The sequence below is a fragment of the Oryctolagus cuniculus genome, chromosome 12 (genome assembly GCF_051225735.1).
Source record: "Oryctolagus cuniculus isolate XC-2025 breed Fujian yellow rabbit chromosome 12, ASM5122573v1, whole genome shotgun sequence".
NCBI classification, from domain to species: Eukaryota; Metazoa; Chordata; class Mammalia; order Lagomorpha; family Leporidae; genus Oryctolagus; species Oryctolagus cuniculus.
The window spans coordinates 117103212-117126060 of NC_142878.1; positions in this window are offsets into that span (position 1 = coordinate 117103212).

The following is a 22849-nucleotide window of genomic DNA, read 5'->3' on the forward strand; positions in this document are numbered from 1 at the left end:
GGGAGACCAGGAGGAAGCACCTGACTCCTGGCTTTGGATTGGCACAGCGTGCTGACCATAGCGGCCATTTGGGGAGTGACCCAACAGAAGGAAGACCTTTCACTCTGTCTCTCTCTCTCTGTCTAACTCCACCTGTCAAAACACAAAAAAGACAGTTACTTTAAGCCTTTGTCTAGTAAATATAACACCTGGGCTTCCTAACAAGAGTTTCTGAGAACTGCTTTTTTATCTCTATATTTATGTGTTATGTCTTCTTATATTTACTGTTTTCCTTTTATATTTTTTGAAAAACCCACATTATGAATAGTATAATGTGTAAACTCTAAGAATTACATTCTATATCCACTTAACAGGGCTTGTTGTTGCTGCTGTTTATTTTAGCCAACCTTCCTGGAATATTCTTTGTATGTTAACCACTTAAATCTCTGTTAATTTTGTTAGTGTATAGCTAATTATCAGACAAAAATTTTCTTAAATTTCTTAAACTACTTATTACCCTATTATTATTTTCTTAAATTTCTTCAACTATTTGTTACCCTATTAAACTCTGTGTGTGTGCTGGCACATGCTTTTATCACTACAGAGTAAACAGCTCTGCCTTAGCAACCACTTCCTGTTTGCACACTCCATCAAGTCCAAACAGAGGTGAGAGTTCTATGGCTGCTCATTTTCTCAGTCTGCAAAAAAACTGCACAAATGTGTGGCCTTCTAGATCTCTGGGAACATTTAGAAGATTTTCAAAGCCCACTATAGTTATCTCATTTCCCATATTTTCACTTTACATTTTTTGGTCAGCCTTTTTTTGGCCTCAATTAGAATCATTGTCTTGGGCAGTTATAATGTTAAACAATTGCTTCTAATTGTTTTCAAAAAGTATGACCAGCAGTGAAGTTTTTCTCACAGAGTGTGCACTGAGTCAGGTCAAAGACATGCCTTGTAAACACTGCTTTTCCAGGGAGCTGTCAGTCAATTTAAAGAGCAACAGCTCTCTGAGGGTGGGCCTTCTTGGAAGCTCTATCCTCATTTTGCCTTTTCCACTAGCTGCTGGGCTGCTGATTTTCACAGCTATTACAAGGCAATTAAAGGCTAATATTTCAAGATTACTATGGAGCTTAGGAAATGAATATGAAAATAAGGCAAGTTAAAACACCACAAACCTTATTGTTCCTATTGAGATTCAGCATTTTTCTTGAATAACTACCCCCTCAGATTGTTGTCGTCCTTTGGTTGAATTCCAAAGGTCTCAGAAAGCTGATTTGGATAATATTACCGTGGTTCTTGTTGGCTTAACAAATGAACAGGTTATCAGAGGCTCTTATTCCTATATTTCAAAAGTGCTTCACATTATTCATATTTAATGTATTATTTCATGTTTATTTACATTGTATTGGTCCTCTTTGCAATAATAGGCTAAAAGATTCACATCAGATACTGTGCATTCATAATTTCATACTACATTCAAATATTTCCATTAATGGGTTAAAAGTTATTTTGTTTTAGATTTACCCATTTGGAAGGCAGAAATAAAGAATGAGAGAAAAGAAAGAGCATGCTCCCCTCCCCTTGTTCACTCCTCAAATGTCTGCAGCGGCTGGGAGGCCAAAAGCTGGAGCCAGGAACTCAATCCAGATCTCTCAGTGGGTGGCAGGAATTCATCCTCCAGAATCTGCATTAGCAGGAGGCTGGAATGAAGATCTAGAGCTGGGAATTAAAGTGAGTTACTCCTATATGGGATACAGGTAAGTTTTTTTTTAAGATTTGTTTATTTATTTGAAAGGCAGAGTTATAGAAGGAGAGAGAATGGCCAGAGCTGGGTTGATCTGAATCCAGAAGCCAGGAACTTTTTCTGGGTCTCCCATGTGGGTGGGGGGCCCATGGACTTGGGCTATCCTCCACTGCTTTCCTGGGCACATTATCATGTAGCTGGATGGAAGTGGAGCAGCTAGGACTCAAAATAATGCCCATATAGGAGGCTGGTGCTGCAGGCGGTGGCTTTACCTACTACACCTCAGCAGTGACCCTGGATACAGGCATTTTAACCAGCATCTTAACTGCCAAGCCAATTGCTCACTCTAGGAAGTTAGTTTTTGAAGTCTTTATGTATTGCAAATACCCTTAGCAAATTATTATATAGGTTGCACTTTCTTCCATCTAAGATAAAGCAATACAGGCTATTGTTATCAAAAAAATATTATTCAGTTTACTTGAATGGATTAGATTCAGGAAATAAGAAAGTTCAAGGTGCTATGATAAGTGCACAAATTTGGAGCATTTCCATAGTCACAGTAGGTATGGGAGAAAGCGTGTGGATGGTGGCAGGCTGTCAGCAAAATCTTTCTAGTAGAGGTGATATGAATGTTACTTTGCAGTAGGAGTAAAAGTCAATTAGGAAGACCTGGGGTGTAAAAGCGGGAATCAGGAGAATTAGGTTTTCCTGGAAGAGCAAATGGCATGAAAAAATAAAACAGCATGGTCTGCTTTGAGCACTAAGTGTTGTGTTGTATTGATGCAATAGAAAATAGTGCAACTGCAGTGTGCTTTAAGCTGCCTCTTACATATCACTTTGTTTTTTGACAGGCAGATTTAGACAGTGAGAGAGACAGAGACAGAGAGAAAGGTCTTCCTTTTTCCATTGGTTTACCCCCCAAGTGGCCACTACGGCTGGTGCATTGTGGCAAGCACGCTGTGCTGATCTGAAGCCAGGAGCCAGGTGTTTCCTCCTGGTCTCCCATGCAGGTGCAGGGCCCGAGGACCTGGGCTCCTGGGCCACAGCAGAGAGCTGGACTGGAAGAGAAGCAACTGGGATAGAATCTGGCACCCCAACCAGAACTAGAACCTGGAGTGCCAGCACTGCAGGTGGAGGATTAGCCTAGTGAGCTGCGGCACTGCACATATCACTATTAAAACTACTAGCAGGGTTGGTATTATGGCACAGCAGTGTAAGCCTTTGCCTGCAGTGCTGGCATCCCATATTAGTGCTGGTCCCTGTCCTGGCTGTTCCTCTTCACATCCAGTTCTCTGTCTTGGCCTGGGAAAGCAGGAGAAGATGGCCCAAGTACATGGGCCCCTGCACCCATGTTGGAGACCTGGAAGAACATCCTGGCTCCTGGCTTCGGACTGCCTCAGCTCTAGACATTGCAGCCATTTAGGGGGTGAACCAGTGGATGGAAAACCATTCTCTCTGTCTCTGTCTCTGTCTCCCTCTCTGTAACGCTACCTCTCAAATAAATAAATTTTTGAAAATAAATAAATAAAATCATTAAAAAATACCAGCATGGCTGATATCATATATAAGGTAATGAGTAGCAAAAGATAAAAGTCAACATATTGTTTTACATTTCATGGAATAATTTCAGTTACTCTTAGATTCTGAAAAGCAATGTAACTTGAAAACTTGAACATTCTATTAACAAGCATTTTACTACTGAGAATTAATGCAATTTGCTTTGTAGTTTTATATGCCTAAGTTGAAATGTTCATTTTCAATCACTGAAAAGTTTAGAGCAGTGACAAACCTATACCATTCTGCACTGTTTTCTGAGAATGACTGCACACGCTTCTACAAGTTTGTGTCATACAATAATGCTTTTTTAAATGCTACTTAATGAAAAGTGAATATAAGAAAACTCTTAGCTTACTTCTAATTTCACTTTTTAAAAAAACACCAGAATATATAAAATTCCTATTACATGTTTATAAAGAGTATTTATAGATTGTTACCTCAGTTCCTTATTTTTCCTTCTATAGTTTTACCTACTTCTCTGTGGAAGACAGACTTTCAATTATCTATCACAATGTTTTTATTTATGTGTCCTGTATTCCACAATATTTCAAAAATTCTCTTTCTCACCCACCTTAAGAATAAGATAGTTCATATGAAGAGAAGTAGCTCATGTTGGTAACCCCTTTATGCAGACTTAATTCTTTTTGCTCATTCAAATAATCTTGGGCAAAGGTTTATGAACTAGAGTCACACTGAGGAAAGGTCCTCTCCAGGCCTGTGAATATCCACTGCCATGGCTGTACTGGCTCTCCCCATCTGTTGGTTTCAAGCCAATACATTCAATATGGTACTGATTCAGAGAGTAGGAGTGAATACTATGTATAATGACAGTAGCTCCATCACTGGGCATTTTTATAATTTGAATACAGTATATCATGACTACTGGGGACTAAGAAAATATAACCAAATAAGAATACATAAATAAAATTAGTTTTATTGAGATGTTAAATCCATTATTTTACTGTTCTCCCTGCTTTTCACTTCAATGTTCCATTTCTAACGTGCCAAAGTATAAACACTATATTTGTTAATTTTTGGAATTATCTAGAACAAATGGTTGTTTTTTTAACTTTTATTTAATAAATATAAATTTTCAAAGTGCAGCTTATGGATTACAATGGCTTCCCCCCCCCAATAACTTCTCTCCCACCCACAACCCTCCCATCTCCTGTTCCCTATCTCATTCCATTTACATCAAGATTCATTTTCAATTCTCTTTATATACAGAAGATCAGTTTAGTATATATTAAGTAAAGATTTCAACAGTTTGCACCCACATAGAAAGAGAAGTGAAAAATACTGTTTAAGTACCAGTTATAGCATTAAATCACAATGTACAGCACATTAAGGACAGAGATCCTACATGAGGAGTAAGTGCACAGTGACTCCTGCTGTTGACTTAACAATTTGACACTCTTGTTTATGGTGTCAGTAATCACCCTAGGCTCTTGTCATGAGTTGCCAAGGCTATGGAGGCCTTTTGAGTTTGCTGGCTCTGATCTTATTTAGACAAGGTTGTTGTCAAAGTGGAAGTTCTCTCCTCCCTTCAGAGAAAGGTACCTTCTTCTTTGATGACCTTTTCTTTCCACTGGGATATCACTTGCACGGATCTTTCATTTAGGTTTTTTTTTTTTCCAGAGTGACTTGGCTCTCCATACCTAAAATACTCTCATGGGCTCTTCAGCCAGATCCAAATGCCTTAAGGGCTGATTCTGAGGCCAGAGTGCTGTTTAGGACATCCACCATTCTATGAGTCTGCTGTGTATCCTGCTTCCCATGTTGGATCATTCTCTCCCTTTTTTATTCTATCAGTTAGTATTAACAGACACTACTCTTCTTAACTTGATCCCTTTGACTCTTAGTCCTATCATTATGATCAGTTGTGAACTGAAATTGATCACTTGGACTAGTGAGATGGCATTGGTACATGCCACCTTGATGGGATTGAATTGGAATCCCCTGGCACATTTTTAACTCTACCATTTGGAGCAAGTCAGCTTGAGCATGTCCCAAATTGTACATCTCCTCCCTCTCTCATTCCCACTCTTATATTTAACAGATCATTTTTCAGTTAAATTTCAATACCTTAAAATAATTGTGTGTGAATTACAGAGATCAATCAATAGATTTAAGTAGAACAAAAAAATACTAAAAGGGATAAATTATAAGTTGTTCCTCGACAGTCAGGAAAAGGGCTGATCAAGTCACTGTTTCTCAAAGTGTCCATTTCACTTCAACAGGCTTCCTTTTAGGTGCTCAGTTAGTTGTCACCGATCAGGGAGAACATATGATGTTTGTCCCTTTGGAACTGGCTTATTTCATTCAGCATGATGTGTTCCAGATTCCTCCATTTCGTTGCAAATGACCAGATTTCATTGTTTTGACTGCTGTATAGTATTCTATAGAGTACATGTCCCATAATTTCTTTATCTAGTCTACTGTTGATGGGAATTTAGGTTGATTCCAGGTCTTAGCTATTGTGAATTGAGCTGCAATAAACATTAAGATGCAGACCGCTTTTTTGTTTGCCAATTTAATTTCCTTTGGGTAAATTCCAAGGAGTGGGATGGCTGAGTTGTATGGTAGGGTTATATTCAGGTTTCTGAGGAATCTCCAGACTGACTTCCATAGTGGCTTTCCCAGTTTGCATTCCCTGCAACAATGGGTTAGTGGCCCTTTTCCCCCACATCCTTGCCAGCATCTGTTGTTGGTAGATTTCTGAATGTTTGCCATTCTAATTGGGGTGAGGTGAAACCTCATTGTGGTTTTGATTTGCATTTCCCTGATTGCTAATGATCCTGAATATTTTTTCATGTGCCTGTTGGCCATTTGGATTTCCTCTTTTGAAAAATATCTATTGAGGTCCTTGGCTCATCTCTTAAGTCTGTTGTTTGTTTTGTTGTTGTGGAGTTTCTTCATCTCTTTGTAGATTCTGGTTATTAATCCTTTATCTGTTGCATAGTTTGCAAATATTTTTTCCCCATTCTGTTGGTTGCCTCTTCACTTTCCTGACTGTTTCTTCATTTCCATATATAGCTAAGAAGTCCAATCTATGAATTGTTAACTCAACTTTCTATGAACTCAGAACACCCTGGAGCTGAAACACAACTTCAATTTGTTTTTGGCCCTATTTCTATGAGTTTTTTGACTATTTTTTTCATGCTATTAGGGAACAGTAAAAAAATCTTTCACTACAAATATATCTCATAGTTAAGGGAGTTAGAATTCAAGTCAATAAGTACTTCTTAAATATAAGATTCAGTAATGTATTAAGTATAAACATAGTTATTCATAAAGCAGTAGTTACATGTAACTGTATATCATGTGTAACTAGTTTAAAATCTCATTAATTATTCACAACAGGGGCTGGCATTGTGGCATAGAATGTAAGGCTGATGCCTGCTATGCTGGCATCCCTCATGGGTGCTGGTTCAACTCCTGGCTGCTCCACTTCTGATCCAGTTGCTCTCTAATTGCCTGGGAAAGTAGCAGAGGATGGCTCAAGTGATTGGTCCCCTGCACTCATGTGGGAGACCCAGAAGCTTCTGGTTCCTGGCTTCAGTCCAACCCAACCCTGGCTGTTGCAGCCATCTGGGAGAGTAAACCAGAGGATGGAAGACTTTCTATCTCTCATTCTTTCTCTCTCTCTGTGTAACTCAGACTTTCAAATAAATAAATTTTAAAAAATCTTCACAACAATCCAGTGAGGTATAAATATTTGTCACCAATCAACAGGTGAATAAGATGAATTACAAAACCTCTAAGTGATAGTGGTAAACTTGAACCTAAAGCCATTCAACTCCAAAGACTGCCTCTTCAGACACTATACTACATTTTCATATTCATTTGACTTTATAATCTATATGTGATTTCAGGTATAAAGTTTTAAAAAGATTTATTTATTTGAAAAGCAGAGATACAAAGAAGAGATAAAAAGACAGATAGAGATCTTCCATCCCCAAATGGCTGCAATGGCTGGAGCTGTGCCAGGCCAAAGCCTGGAACCTAAAGCTTCTTCTGGTTCTCCCATATGGGTGTAGGGGCCCAAGTACTTGGGCCATCTTCCACTGCTTTCCCAGGCACATTAGCAGGGAGCCAGATGGAAAGTGGAGCAGCCTGGACTCAAAACAGATTCAATATGGGATGCCAACACTGCAGGCAGATTTTGCCACAGCAAACCCTGACCCCCAGGTATAATTTTTAAAATCATGATTTTTACAATAGCACTACGTTCACATGATTAAAAAGTCAATAGCGGGCGAAGAAGAATCCTAAACTGAGAACAATAAGCATACCCAGTACTTAGATCATGATTTCAAGCATTAAACAAAACTAAGATTCCTTAGAGAAAATGCATATTTGAAGGACTAAGGCAAGAAATGTTTAAAATAAGCCTGCAATATCTCATTATACCAGAAAATAAGAAAATAATCAAATGACAATGGGGAGATTCAGAGGAACAAAGAGGCTTCTACTGGCTAACCTTGGGAACAATAGGGCATTAAAATAATGTGAAATCACTAGGTTCATACTGATACAGTTTTTTTAAAAGGAGAGAAGGAAAAGTTTTTCCCATAGCATAACACCAACTAATTAACAAAGAAACATTAAAACTAGAAAACAACATTTGGCTTGTATCATTTCATAGATTTAGTCAAAAAGCATCAGTATATAATGGTACTTCAAAAGTTTGTCAAAAACAGAAATAAAAGACAAGTTTATTTTCTGTGCAAAAATTTTGAAGCTTATGATGTTATTCATGATGTACATTTTCCACAAATATTTTGCAGGACATTCATATATATTTACAGAGAGAGAGGGGAGGGAAGGATGAAAGGGATTAGAGACAGTGGGAGGATGCTAAAAAACAAATATGGCAAAATGTTAACTTGGGCCATCTACTGCTTTCCCAGGCCATAGCAGAGATCTGGATTGAAAGTGGAGCAGCCAGGACTTGAACCTGCACCCATATGGGATACCTGCACTGCAGGTGGCAGTTTTACCCCCTATGCCTCAGTGGTAGCCCCAAAAATTGCCATTTGTGAAAACATATGGAACTGGAAATGATTATGTTAAGTGAAATAAGTCAGACACAGAAAGACAAATACAACGTTAGATCAATTTTAATATAATCTAGAGAAGGGGTATGGTATGGAGTTATAGAGGAAATAGATGGACCATGTGTTGATAATTATGGAAACTGTTACATAATATAATGAAAAGATTTTAAACAGTCAATTATACATTTTTAAAATAAAAAATCTTACCCTCACTCTTACCATTTTCATATTTCCTACAAACTCATCCCAACAGGTAACTGTTTTATTAGTTGCTTTCTAGTTTCTTTACAAAAACATATGGAAATACAAATATATATTTTTATTTCTCCACTCTTCTTCCAAAAGGTAACAAACCAAACACATTGATGTCACTTTGTTTCCCCCCTCCCCACTTTCATGTATTCTGGACATCTCTCCATACCATTTATACAGGTCTATTTTGTGTGTGTGTGTGTGTGTGTGTGTGTGTGAGAGAGAGAGAGAGAGAGAGAGAGAGAGAGAGAGAGGGAGAAAGCTCATAATTTATTCAACCAGTCCCTTACCACTGGAATTTTATTTTGAATCTTGTATTCCTCCAACAATACTACAATAAATACCTTGTATAATTCTATTATTTTTGACCTGTGCAGATTTTGCTCTAGGGCAGATTACCAGAGGGGATTTGATGAATCAAAGATATGCTTGGCAGATTTTACTAGATTTTTTACCCTTTCTCCCACTGATATATGAGAGTGCTTATTTCCTCACAGCCTTGACAACATAATATATTATTGAACTTTTGTGTGGGTTTTTATCCATCTGATAGATGAAATATTTTGTCTCAGTATTTTTTCATTTGCATTTTTTTCTATTCGTGGGCGATATAATTGCTATTTCCACTACCTTTCACACTAGAGGATCAGTATTATCTCCTAACTTATAAGTACCCACCTATGTCTTTGACTTACTTTCCTCCTTACCTCTCCAGAATTCTCTATCCCTTCAATACCTTTAATATCTCCCCTGCTCCATTTCCTTTCTTGCTAAGTTCAAGTATTTATCTTCATTTTTTGGGAAGATGTTACAATCCAACAACATGGTATAAAAGGCAAACCATGAAAAGCATGTTTTCATAATTTGGTTTTTTTTTGTTGTTATAATTTGAATATGAACACTGCCCACCCTTAGAATAGACCACCATCCTCACCTTCTTAGGAATTCCTTCAGCCACATTCAAGGCATACAGAAGCATACGTGGATACATTCCTTTCCATAGATAGATTCAAGTGGCAACATACTGCTCAGTTAAGGTAATGCCAGCTGCTGTAGTAACTTAACCCAAAGTCTCAGTAGTTTCACACAATGAAAGTTTATTTATGCACTCGCATGGCCGTCTGATGGTCAATGGGCAGATTTCCCTGTGGACTTAAGGGGCACGAGTCTGCCATAGTCTAGCATCTCAGTGTTTACTTCAGCATCACATTCACCAGGGTGGCTGCAGGAGGAATGGAAGGAAAAGATGAAACTAACTTAATGACCTGGCCCAAAGTCACCAGATCACTCAGCAAATATGCCCTTGGATATAACAGTCTTTTTAGATGTAAGAAAGGCTGGGAAATTTAGTAGCTGGCTGTGTACTTAAAATATGGAAGCATAACATAAATCTTTGGAGCTATTTGCCTCCTAAATGTATATTCTTTACACTGCTTTACTCCGTGGTGTGTTTTTTTTTTATTTTATCTTTGAGATGTTTCCAATAATTCATATAGGGCTGATCCATTTTAAAACCTTCTTCAATGGGGCTGGTGTTGTGGCATAGCGGATTTAAGCTGCCACTTGCAACACCAGCATACCACATGACTGTCAGTTTGAATCCTAGTTGCTCTGCTTCCAATCCAGCTCCCTGCTAATGTGCCTGAGAAGACAGCAGAGGATGGTCCAAGTGCTTGGGCCCCTGCACCCACGTGAGAGACTTGTATGAAGTTCCTGGGTTCTGGCTTCAGTCTGGCCCAGCACTGGCCATTGTGGCTATTTGGGGAGTGAACCACCAGATGGAAGATCTCTCTCTCTCTCTCTCTCTCTCTCTCTCTAACTCTACCTTTCAAATCAATAAAATAAATCTGTAAAAAATGCTTTTTAACAGCTGCATAATACAGGCATTTCTAGCTGAACTAGACTTTCACCTACTCTACAAGATTGCAATACATACAGATAATTTTGCTAGAGACAGTTCTGAAGTACTTCATTTTCTGATGGTCCAAGTCCTTGGCCCCTGCAATCATGTGGGAGACCCAGAAGTTCCTGGCTCCGGCTGTTGCAGCCATCTGGGAAATGAACCAGCAGATGGAAGACTCTCTCTCTCTGCCCCTCCTTCCACTGTGTAACTCTGACTTTCAGATAAGTAAATAAATCTGTAAAATGTTTTTATCTTTCATTGAAAAGAGGTTCTATTTATTATCCCTGGTAGGCAATAACTCAGGATGAATGTAGAATTTCTTATGTATATGTTAATACTCTGAATGTACACTATATAGTGCTAAGCACTTTGTCAGTGGACATTACAGAAATAAAGCTGCCTACCGTTGATTTTATATCAGGCTTTTATTAACACATACTTTAAGGGGCTGGCGCTATGGTGCAGTAGATTAATCCTCTGCCTGTGGCACCGGCATCCCACATGGGCTCCGGTTGTAGTCCTGGCTGCTCCTCTTCTGATCGAGCTCTCTGCTATGGCCTGGGAAAGCAGTAGAAGATGGCCCAAGTGCTTGGGCCCCTGCACCCATGTGGGAGACATGGAAGAAGCTCCTGGCTCCTGGCTTCGGATCAGTGCAGCTCCAGCCAATGCGGCCACTGGGGAGTGAACCAATGGAAGGAAGACCTTTCTCTCTGTCTCTCCTTCTCACTGTCTGTAACTCTACCTCTCAAATAAATAAAATCTTAAAAACAAAACAAAACATGTTTTAAAATATTTCTGGGTCATGCATTTTGCATTGTAATTAAAACACCATTTGGATGCCTGTATCTCAGATCCGAGTTCCTTGAGTTCAAGTCCCAGTTTCATTTTTAATACAGTATCCTGCTGACATACATCCTCACAGGCAGCAGATAGTGAATGAAGTACTTGGGTTCCTGCCACCAACATGGCAGAACCAGATTGGGCTCAGACTCCTGGCTTTGGCCTCAGCCAGCTCACAGGCATTTCAAGATTGTAGCAGATGAATGATGTATCTCTCTGTCACTGTTTCTCTGTGTATCTTTGTGTTTCCAATACATAACTAAATAACAGTGTTTAAAATATATTATATTAGGAATTAAAATTTTCTATATGTGCCCAGAAATTAAGTTCTAATTAGAAAGGGAAAAATTTAAGATGTATTTCTTTTTTTCCTTTTTTTTATTTAATAAATGTGAATTTACAAAGTGCAACTTTTGTATTGTTGTGCCCCCCCAACCTCCCTCCCTCCCTCCCGCGGCCCTCCCCTCTCCTACTCCCTCTCCCATCCCATCCTTCATCGAGTTTCATTTTCAATTACCTTCATATACTGAAGATCAACTTAGTATACACTAAGCAAGGATTTCAACAGGCTGCACTCACACAACCACACAAGGTATAGGGCATTGTTCGACTAGTAGTGTTGTTTTTAAGTTTCATAGTAAAACACATTAAGGACAGAGATCCTACATGGGGAGCCTGTACCCAGTGACTCCCGTTGTTGATTTAACAATTGACACTCTTATTTATGACATCAGCAATTACCCGAGACTCCTGCCATGAGCTGTCCAGGCTATGGAAGCCCCTTGAGTTCACCAACTCTGAACTTGTTTAGTCAAGGCCATATCACAGTGGAGGTTCCTTCCTCCCTTCAGAGAAAGGCGCCTCCCTCCTTGATGGCCCGTTCCTTCTGCTGGGGTCTTGTTCACCAGGAACTTTCATTTAGATTGCTTTTTGCCACCATGTCATGGCTTTCCATGGCTGTGAGACTCTCATGGACCTTTTAGCCAGATCCAAATGTCCCAAGGGTTGATTCTGAGGCAGGAGTGCTGTTTTGGGCATTTGCCATTCTATGAGTCTGCTGTGTGTCCTGCTTCCCCCGCAGGATCATTCTCTCCCTTTTAATTCTGTCCTTCATTATTTGCTTACACTGGTCTTATTTGTGAAATCTCTTTGACACTTACCCTATCTTTTTGATTGGTTGTGTATTTATACTTATCACTTTACCAAGTGCACTGGCATTGGTACCTGCCTCCTTGGTAAGATTGAGCTGAAATCCCCTGGCACATTTCTAGTTCTATCATTGGAGGTAAGTCCGAGTGAGCATGTGCCGACCTATATATCTCCTCCCTCTCTTATTCCCACTCCTATGTTTAACAGAGATCACTTTTCTGTTAATTTTTAACACCTAAGAATGATTGTGCATTGATTACGGAGTTCAACCAGTGGTCTTATGTAGAACAAACAGAGCAACAACAACAACAACAACAAAAATACTAAAAGGAATAAAATAGTAAGTTGTTCCTCAACAGTCTAGACAAGGGCTGATCATGTCATTGTCTCTCATAGTGTCCATTTCACTTCAATGGGTATCATTTTAGATGCTCGTTTAGTTGCCATCGATCAGGGAGGACATATGATATTTGTCCCTTTTGGACTGGCTTATTTCACTCAGTATGATGTTTTCCAGCTTCCTCCATTTTGTTGTAAATGCCCGGATTTCATTGTTTTTTACTGCTATATAGTGTTCCATAGAGTACATATCCCATAGTTTCTTTATCCAGTCATCCGTTGATGGACATTTAGGTTGATTCCATGTCTTAGCTATTGTGAATTGAGCTGCAACAAATATTGAAGTGCAAATGGCTCTTTTTTTCTCCCCTTTAATTTCATCTGGGTATATTCCAAGGAGTGGGATGGCTGGGTCCTGTGGTAATGCTATATTTAGGTTTCTGAGGACTCTCCAAACTGTCTTCCATAGTGGCTTTACCAGTTTACATTCCCACCAACAGTGGATTAGTGTCCCTTTTTCCCTGCATCCTCACCAGCATCTGTTGTTGATTGATTTATGTAAGCCAATCTAACTGGAGTGAGGTGAAACCTCATTGTGGTTTTGATCTGCATTTCCCTGATGGCTAGGGATCCTGAGCATTTTTCATGTGTCTGTTGGCCATTTGGATTTCCTCTTTTGAAAAATGTCTGTTAAGGCCGGCGCCGTGGCTCACTAGGCTAATCCTCTGCCTTGCAGCATCGGCACACTGGGTTCTAGTCCCGGTCAGGGCACCGGATTCTGTCCCGGTTGCCCCTCTTCCAGGCCAGCTCTCTGCTGTGGCCAGGGAGTGCAGTGAAGGATGGCCCAAGTGCTTGGGCTCTGCACCCCATGGGAGACCAGGATAAGCACCTGGCTCCTGCCATCAGATCAGTGCGGTGCGCTGGCCACAGTGTGCCAGCCATGGTGGCCATTGGAGGGTGAACCAACGGCAAAAGGAAGACCTTTCTCTCTGTCTCTCTCTCTCTCTCACTGTCCACTCTGCCTGTCCAAAAAAAAAAAAAAAAAAAAAAAAAAAAAAAAAAAAAGAAAAGAAAAGAAAAGAAAAAACAAGAAAAATGTCTGTTAAGGTCCTTGGCCCATTTTTTTATTGGGTTGTTTGTTTTGATTCTGTGGTATTTTTTGATCATTTTATAGATTCTAGTTGTTAATCCTTTATCTGTTGTGTAGTTTGCGAATAACATCTCCCATTCTGTTGGTTGCCTCTTCAATTTCCTGACAGTTTCCTTTGCTGTAAGGAAACTCTTCAATTTGAGGTAATCCCATTTATTTATTTTATCTTTGATTACCCATGCCTCTGGGGTCTTCTCCAGGAATTCTTCACCTGTTCCAATATCTTGCAGGGTTTCCCCTATGCTCTCAATTAGTTTCATGGTGTCGTGGCGCATCTCTAGTTCTTTGATCCATGTTGAGTGGATTTTTGAGTAAGGTGTAAGGTAGGGGTCTTGCTTCATACTTCAACATGTGGACATCCAGTTTTCCCAGCACCATTTGTTGAAGAGGCTGTCCTTGTTCCAGGGGTTGGTTTTAGCTCCTTTGTCGAATATGAGTTGGTTATAGATATTTGGATTGATCTCTGGTGTTTCTATTCTGTTCCATTGGTCTATCCATCTGTTTTTGTACCAGTACCAGGCTGTTTTGATTATAACTGCCCTGCAATATGTCTTGAAGTCTGGAATTGTGATGCCTCTGGCCTTGTTTTTATTGTAAAGGATTGCTTTAGCTATTCTGGGTCTCCTGTTTCTCCATATGAATTTCAGCATCATTTTTTCTAGGTCTTTGAAGAATGACTTTGGTATTTTGATTGGTATTTTATTGAACTTGTAAATTGCTTTTGGGAGAATGGACATTTTGATGATATTGATTCTTCCAATCCATGAGCATGGCAGGTTTTTCCATTTTTTGTGTCAGCTTCTATTTCTTTTTTAGTGTTTTGTAATTTTCATCATAGAGGTCTTTGACATCCTTGGTTAAATTTATTCCAAGGTACTTTATTGTTTTTGTGGCTATCGTGAATGGGATTGATCTTAGAATTTCTTGCTTGGCCCTGGCATTATCTGTGTATACAAAGGCTGTTGATTTCTGAGTGTTGACTTTGTATGCTGCTACTTTACCAAACTCTTCTATGAGTTCCAATAGTCTCTTATAGGAGTTTATCGGGTCCCCTATATATAGTATCATGTCATCTGCAAATAGGGATAGTTTCACTTCCTCCTTCCCCATTTGTATCCCTTTAATTTCTTTTTCTTGCCTGATGGCCCTGGCTAACACTTCTAGGACTATATTGAATAGCAATGGTGAGAGTGGGCATCCCTGTCTGGTGCCAGTTTTCAATGGAAATGCCTCCAACTTTTCCCCATTCAATATGATGCTGGCCATTGGTTTATCATAGACTGCCTTCATTGTGTTGAGGAATGTTCCTTCTAACCCTAATTTGCTTAGGGTTTTCATCATGAAAGGGTGTTGTATTTTGTCAAATGCTTTCTCTGCATCTATTGAGATAATCATATGATTTTTGTTTCTCAATTTATTAATGTGATGTATTACATTGATTGACTTTTGAATATTGAACCATCCCTGCATACCAGGGATAAATCCCACTTGGTCTGGGTGAATGATCTTTTTGATGTGCAGTTGGATTCAGTTTGCCAGAATTTTGTTGAGTATTTTTGCATCTATGTTCATCAGGGAGATAGGTCTGTAGTTTTCTTTCTCTGTTGTGTCTTTTCCGAGCTTACGAATTAAGGTGATATTGGCTTCGTAGAAAGAATTTGGGAGGATTCCCTCCCTTCCAATTGTTTTGAATAACTTGAGAAGAATGGGGGTTAGTTGTTCTCTAAATGTCTGGTAAAATTTGGCATGAAGCCATCCGATCCTGGGCTCTTCTTTTTTGGTAGTGCATTTATTACTGATTCAATTTCTTCCATGGTTATGGGTCTGTTTAGATTTTCTATATCTTCACGGCTCAGTTTAGGAAGGTTGTATGTGTCCAGGAATCTATTCATTTCTTCCAGGTTCCCCAATTTGTTAGCACACATCTCTTTGTAGTGGTTTCTGATGATTTTTTTTATTTCTGTTGTGTCTGTTGTTGCATTTCCATTACTATCTTTGATTTTACAGATTTGGGTCTTCTCTCTCCTTTTTTTGGTTAGTTGGGCAAATGGTGTGTCGATTTTGTTTATTTTTTCAAAGAACCAGCTCCTGGTTTTGTTGATCTTTTGTATTGTTTTTTTTTTTTTTTGGTTTCAATTCTGTTTATTTCTTCTCTAATCTTTAGTATTTCTTTTACCCTGCTGGATTTGGGCTTGATTTGCTGTTGTTTTTCTAAATCCTTGAGGTGCATGGAGATTTCATTTGTTTGGTTCCTTTCCAGCTTCTTGATGTAGGCACCAATTACTATAAACTTTCCTCTTAGCACTGTTTTTTCTGTGTCCCACAGGTTTTGATAGGTTGTGTTATCATTTTCATTTGTTTCTAGAAATCTTTTGATTTCTCTTTTAATTTCTTCGATGACCCACTGTTCATTTAGGATCATGTTGTCCATTCTCCATATGTTTGCATATGGTGTAGAAATTCTTGGGTTGTTGATTTCAAGTTTCACTGCACTATGGTCTGAGAAGCTGCATGGTATAGTTTCAATTTTTTTGAATTTGTTGAGCCTCCCTTTATGGCCTAGCATATGGTCAATCCTAGAGAACATTCCATGTACTGGGGAGAAATATGTGAACTCTGTGGGTGTGGGGTGGAAGGTTCTGAAGATATCTATTAGGTCTATTTGGTCCATAGCGTCAATTAACTCTGTTGTTTCCTTGTTGAATTTCTGACTGGTTGATCTGCCCATTGGTGAGAGTGGGGTGTTGAAGTCCCCTGTTACTATTGTATTTGAATCTATATCTCCCTTTAAATCCTTTAGTAATTCTTTCAGGTAGCCAGGCACCCTGTAATTAGGTGCGTATACATTTATAATAGTAATGTCTTCTTGTTGGGTAGATCCTTTAATCATTATATAGTGCCCTTCTCTGTCTCTTTTAATAGTTTTTATGTGAAAGTCTATTTTATCTGATATTAGGCTGGCCACACCAGCTCTTTTTTGATTTCTGTTAGCTTGGAGTCTCTTTTTCCATCCTTTCACTTTCAGTCTGCGTGCATCTTTGCTGATAAGGTGTGTCTCCTGAAGGCAGCGTATAGATGGATTCTCTTTCTTGATCCAAACAGTTAGTCTCTGTCTCTTGGTAGTAGAATTAAGACCATTCACATTCAGTGTGATTATTGTTAAGTACTGTCTTTTCTCATTCATGTTTCCTTAAACAAGCTGTTTATGTATTTTGAACTTTGTTTGTAGGTTACTCTACATTCACTTTTTTTGTAGTGAAGTTTTTGTTTTTGTATTTCTGTGTGCAGCACATCTTTGAGCAAGTGTTGTAGGGTTGGAAGCATGGATACAAATTCTTTCAGTTTCTGTTTGTCTTGGAAGATCTTTATTTCCCTTTCATTCATAAATGATAGCTTTGCAGGGTAGAGTATTCTAGGTTGGCATTGTTTGTCTTTTAAAACTTGAAATATATCATGCCATTATCTCCTTGCCTGTAGTGTTTGCAATGAGAAGTCTGGGGTGAGTCTGATTAACTTACCCCTGTATGTGATTTGTCATTTTTCTCTGGCACATTTTAGGATTTGTTCTTTGTGTGTCACTGAGCTGAGTGTTGCCACAATGTGTCGTGGTGAATTTCTCTTCTGGTCTACCCTGTACGGAGTCCTGGCTACCTGTTGAATTTGCCTGTTGTTATCCAGCTGCCTTTGTTTGAAGTTTTCTAGTCTGTCTTTCTTCCTTTCTTTCTTTCTTTCTTTCTTTCTTTCTTTCTTTCTTGACAGGCAGAGTGGACAGTGAGAGAGAGAGACAGAGAGAAAGGTCTTCCTTTTGCCATTGGTTCACCCTCCAATGGCCACCACAGCCGGCACGCTGTGGCCGGCGCACCATGCTGATCCGATGGCAGGAGCTAGGTGCTTCTCCTGGTCTCTCATGGGATGCAGGGCCCAAGCACTTGGGCCATCCTCCACTGCACTCCCTGGCCACAGCAGAGAGCTGGCCTGGAAGAGGGGCAACTGGGACAGAATCTGATGCCCCAACCAGGACTAGAACCCAGTGTGCCGGTGCTGCAAGGTGGAGGATTAGCCTAGTGAGCTGCGGTGCTGGCTCCTGATATTATTTCATTGAAAACACCTTCCAATCCAATCTCTCTTTCCACCCCCTCAGGGACTCCTATTATCCAAACATTACACCATTTGATTGAATCTTGTAGGTCTCTGACCATATTTTTTAATTTTTTAATTTCTTCTTCCTGTGTTTGACTGACTGTATTATTTCTGGAAGTTTGTCTTTGCATTCTGATATTCGGTCTTCTATTACATCTGTTCGATTTCTGAGGGATTCCATGGTGTTTTTTATATGGTCAATTGAGTTTTTCATTTCCAGTATTTCATTCTGGCTTCTCTTTAGGATCTCTAATCCTCGGGCTTGTTTTTCGTTCAGCTCTCGACACTGTTTCTCATTATTTCTAAGTAATCTGATTATTAATTTTTGGAATTCTTTTTCTGACATGCTTTCAATTTCTTCTTCTTCAGCCTCTGTTATGGTTCGTTTAGCCTACTCCATTGGCGAGTTTATATGTTCTTCCATATTCTTATTGTGGGTTTTTTTTTTTTTTTGGCATTCCATTTTTTGGCAGCCCTCCCTCACTGCCCGCCCCTGCATGAGGAGTGTCCTGTGGCTCCACTCCACCTTTGGGCTTCACCTCCGAAGGTTAATGTGGAGGCAGAGGCAGCTCTCCTTTAAGCCCGAATGTAAACAAACAAGATGGCTGCTTCCTGCCCACTGCAGCTCCGATTTGGGGGAGGGTAGAGGCAGAAAGGGTTCCTAGCTTGTTTAGTCCCTCAATTAGTCCCCCTGAACCACACACTCTTTCCGCAGGCGCTACTCACTCTGTTCGTTTTCTATTTCCTCCCCCACTCAGTCGTGCGTGTCTCAGTGTCCGTCCCAGGGTGGGTTGGGGGAGAGGCAGCGGCTGCTGTTGCAGAGGTGCTGGGTGAGTGCCCTGTCTCACCTCGGCTTCCAGCGCTGGTGCATACACACTCCTGCTGGTGTCCTGTGCTTCAGGTGTCTGTGTCCTCCTCGCAGGTCCACCCTGTCTCCCAAGTTTCGGAAGAGCTTCCCTTTCCCTGAAACTACAAATTCTCACCCCTCTTTGAACCTTCCCTTCCTGGACCATCGGTGTGCTCCCTCCCCATTCCGCCATCTTCAACCCGGTACTATGAGAGAGATGTATTTCCAAACTACATTTGTGCCGTGAAACAACAAAACTAGAAAATCATAATCTTTGTTTCAACTGTGTAAAATATAGCATAATACAAATGGTCCAGATGGTAATAGAATAATTAATTAACAGTTTGTCACCTGTTACAAACCACAACTGAAGTCTCTATGTGTGTGTATACTAGATGGGATTCCTGGTTCCTGGCTTTGGAGTGGCCCAGAACCTGCCATTGTGGTCATCTCAGGAGTGAAACAAATGGATGATCTCTTTCTCTGTCTCTTCCTCTGCCTTTCTCTGTTACTCTGCCTTTCAGATAATTAAATAAATCTTTAAAAATAAATCCATGAGCATATTAATATATTTTAAAATATGTATCATTAAAAATTTCATTTAATAAATACTTCTCAGGCTAAATGATACAAAACAAAATGAAATTCTACCTAAAAAAAGATTCTGTAATCCAACTGGAAAAAATTGTATCAATTATGGTACTGGGAATGAGCTAAGGTGCAGATTATTTTAAGTGCTGGTGATTCCCTACAGTTTTATATCTTCACTAGAATACACAGGAGATATGTTAGCAATGTGTGGTTTAACTTTCCCCTGTAGGAAGGGGAAAATATCAAAATAATTTGTAATAACAGGCCCACTTTTTTATAGCTAACAGATACTTGGTACATACTAATTAGTAGTTATATCATAGCTAAGAATAGAACCTTCTGACATGAAATCATCGAGCATTCTCAATTCACATTCTTCTATAGTTTCTGTCTTAATCAGTTCTCAAGCCCAAATCATTGACTGTAAGTTGATCATTGTGAGCTTCATATTTTACATTTCTATTTATCCAAATAGTAAACCAAGATATCATGAATAAAAGTTGTATAATTAAGATAGGAAGCAATAATTTAAAAACCAATGTCCATGACTTTAGTATAAAATAAAATGGAACCTTTGTATAAGTCATTTAATTTACTGTGTCTATAATTAAAGTACTTTGAATAAAATTAAATAATACTAGCACATCAGCAGATAACTTAAAGCTAAAGCTATTATAATAGATCAAGGAAGTTATTTGAATGGTATTTTCAAAGTCAGGATAATTCCTTTATTATTGCAAGATAATTACCATATGCCTTCAATCTTCCTTTAAATCTCAATTATCTCCTGTACCAACCTCTGTGAATAAGAATTATCCCAAACTTTTACCTGAAGTTTAAAAAATAATCTTGAAATTTAGATGATTCTAAGAAGGAAGAAAATATTTCTATTGTTTCATGAATTTCTAATAGTTCCAATATATCAAAAAGATATGCTAGGGCAGAGAAAAAATGCATTATTACCTGTCTCTTAAGTTAGACATGTTCTATCCTTTACGGGTGAACAATTATGGAATAAAATGTTAAGGGATATGTACAAAATGCAATGCAAGAGCTGACCAGATCAGAAACCTTGCAGTTTAATGTCAATTTTGCTAGATAAGGGAAAAAAATTCAGTCATTCCAGGTTATCTTACTCCAACTAAAAATACTGTGGAGGCTGGTGCCATGGCTCACTAGGCTAATCCTCCGCCTGTGGCACTGGTACTCCAGGTGCTAGTCCTGGTTGGGGTGCCAGTTCTGTCCTGGTGGCTCCTCTTGTAGTCCAGCTCTCTGCTGTGGCCTGGAAAGGCAGTGGAGGATGGCCCAAGTGCTTGGGCCCTGCTCCCACATGGGAGACCAGGAAGAAGCACCTGGCTCCTGGCTTCAGTTTGGCTCATTTGGTAGCAGCCATTTGGGGGCTGAACCAATGGAAGGAAGACCTTTCTCTCTGTCTCTCTCTCACTGTCTAACTCTGCCTGTCAAAAAAAAAATACTGTGGTGGAAAGAGACTATATAGATTTTAAAATTATTTTTGATCAAAATCATTTTGCATTGCCAATTTTTATCTAGTGTACAACTGGATTTTCATATAACCTATTTCAGTAATTGCTCTATAAATAAATTTTATTTAATATTTGTATATAGTGAGGCTGACACTATGCCATAATGGCTTAAAGTGCCACCTGACATGTTGGCATCCCATATAGCTGCCTGTTTGTGTTCTATCTGTTCCAATTCCAATCCAACTCCCTACTAATGTGCCTGGAAATGATGCCCCAAGTGCTTCAGCCCCTTCCTCCCATATAGGAGACCCAGGACAAACTCATGGCTCCTCGCTTCAGCCTGCCTGAACCCTGACCATTGTAGTAATTTGGGGATTGAACCACTGAATGGGAGATCTCTCTTCTGTCTGTCTCTGTCTCTCCTCTCTCTGCAAGTCTGCTTTTCCAATCAACATTTTTTTAAAAGGTGTATATAGTGTCACAATATTTTACATCGTTTATTCTTGTGTAGCTTCTTTCATAGGCAGATGCCAATAGTTCCATAAGAGTCCACAGAAATGACTAACACAAAATATGCCAACAAACTGGAAAATCTGGAAGAAATGGATAGCTGTCTGGAAACATACCATCTACCCAAACTGAGACATAAAGACATAGAAAAGCTAAGCAGACCAAAAACCAAGATGAAGACTGAATCAGTAATAAAAACCCTCCCAACAAGAAAAGCCCAGCACCAAATGACTTCACTGTTCAATTCTACCAGACTTCTAAAGAATTAATTGTATTCTGCTCAAACTATTCAAAACAACTGAAAGGGAGGGAATCCTCCCCAACTCCTATGAGGCCAGAATCATCTTAATTTCAAGTAACTCAACAACAAAACAAAGAAACCAGTTAATAAATGTGCAAAGGACTTGAATAGGCTTTTTTTTTAAAGATAAAATTCAAATGGCCAACAAATACATGAAAAAATGCTCAGAATCACTAGCCATCATGGAAACGTGAATTAAAAACCAGAATGAAGTTTCCCCTCATCCCAGCTAGAATAGCAACCACATAGAAATCAACAAAACATAAATGCTGGTTAGGATGTTGGGAAAATGTTCCCTAATATACAATTTTTGGGAACATAAACTAGTATGGACATTGTGGAAGACACTATGGAGATTCCTCAGAATCTGAAAATAGATCTACTATATGACTAGCAATCCCACTTATGGGAATTATCCAAATGAAATGAAATCAGCATATGGAAAAATTTATGTGTACCCAAAAGTTTATTTCGGCTCAATTCACAATAGCTTAGTTATGGAATCAACCAATGCTGGATAAACAAAGTATTGTATATATACATAATGGAATACTAATCAGCAATAAAAAAGGAATGAAATCTTACTTTTATGAAAGATTTGGAACAGGTTTTTAACACTTTTATTTTTAAAGATTTATTTATTTGCTCTTTTTTTAAAGATTTATTTTATTTACTTGAAAGACAGAGTCACAGAGAAAAATAGAGACAGAGGTTGTACATCTGCTGGTTCACTCTCCAGATGGCCACAATGGCTAGAGCTGTGCCGATCCAAAGCCAGGAGCCAGGAGCTTCTTCCAGATCTCCCATGTGGGTACAGGGGCCCAAGCACTTGGGCCATCTTCTATTGCTTTCCCAGGCAATAGCACAGAGCTGGATTGGAAGAGGAGCAGCCAGGACTACAATGGGCACCTATATGGGATGCTGGCGCTTCAGGCCAGGACTTTAACCCACTGTGCTACAGTGCCGGCCCCAGGATTTATTTATTTATGAGACAGAAAGA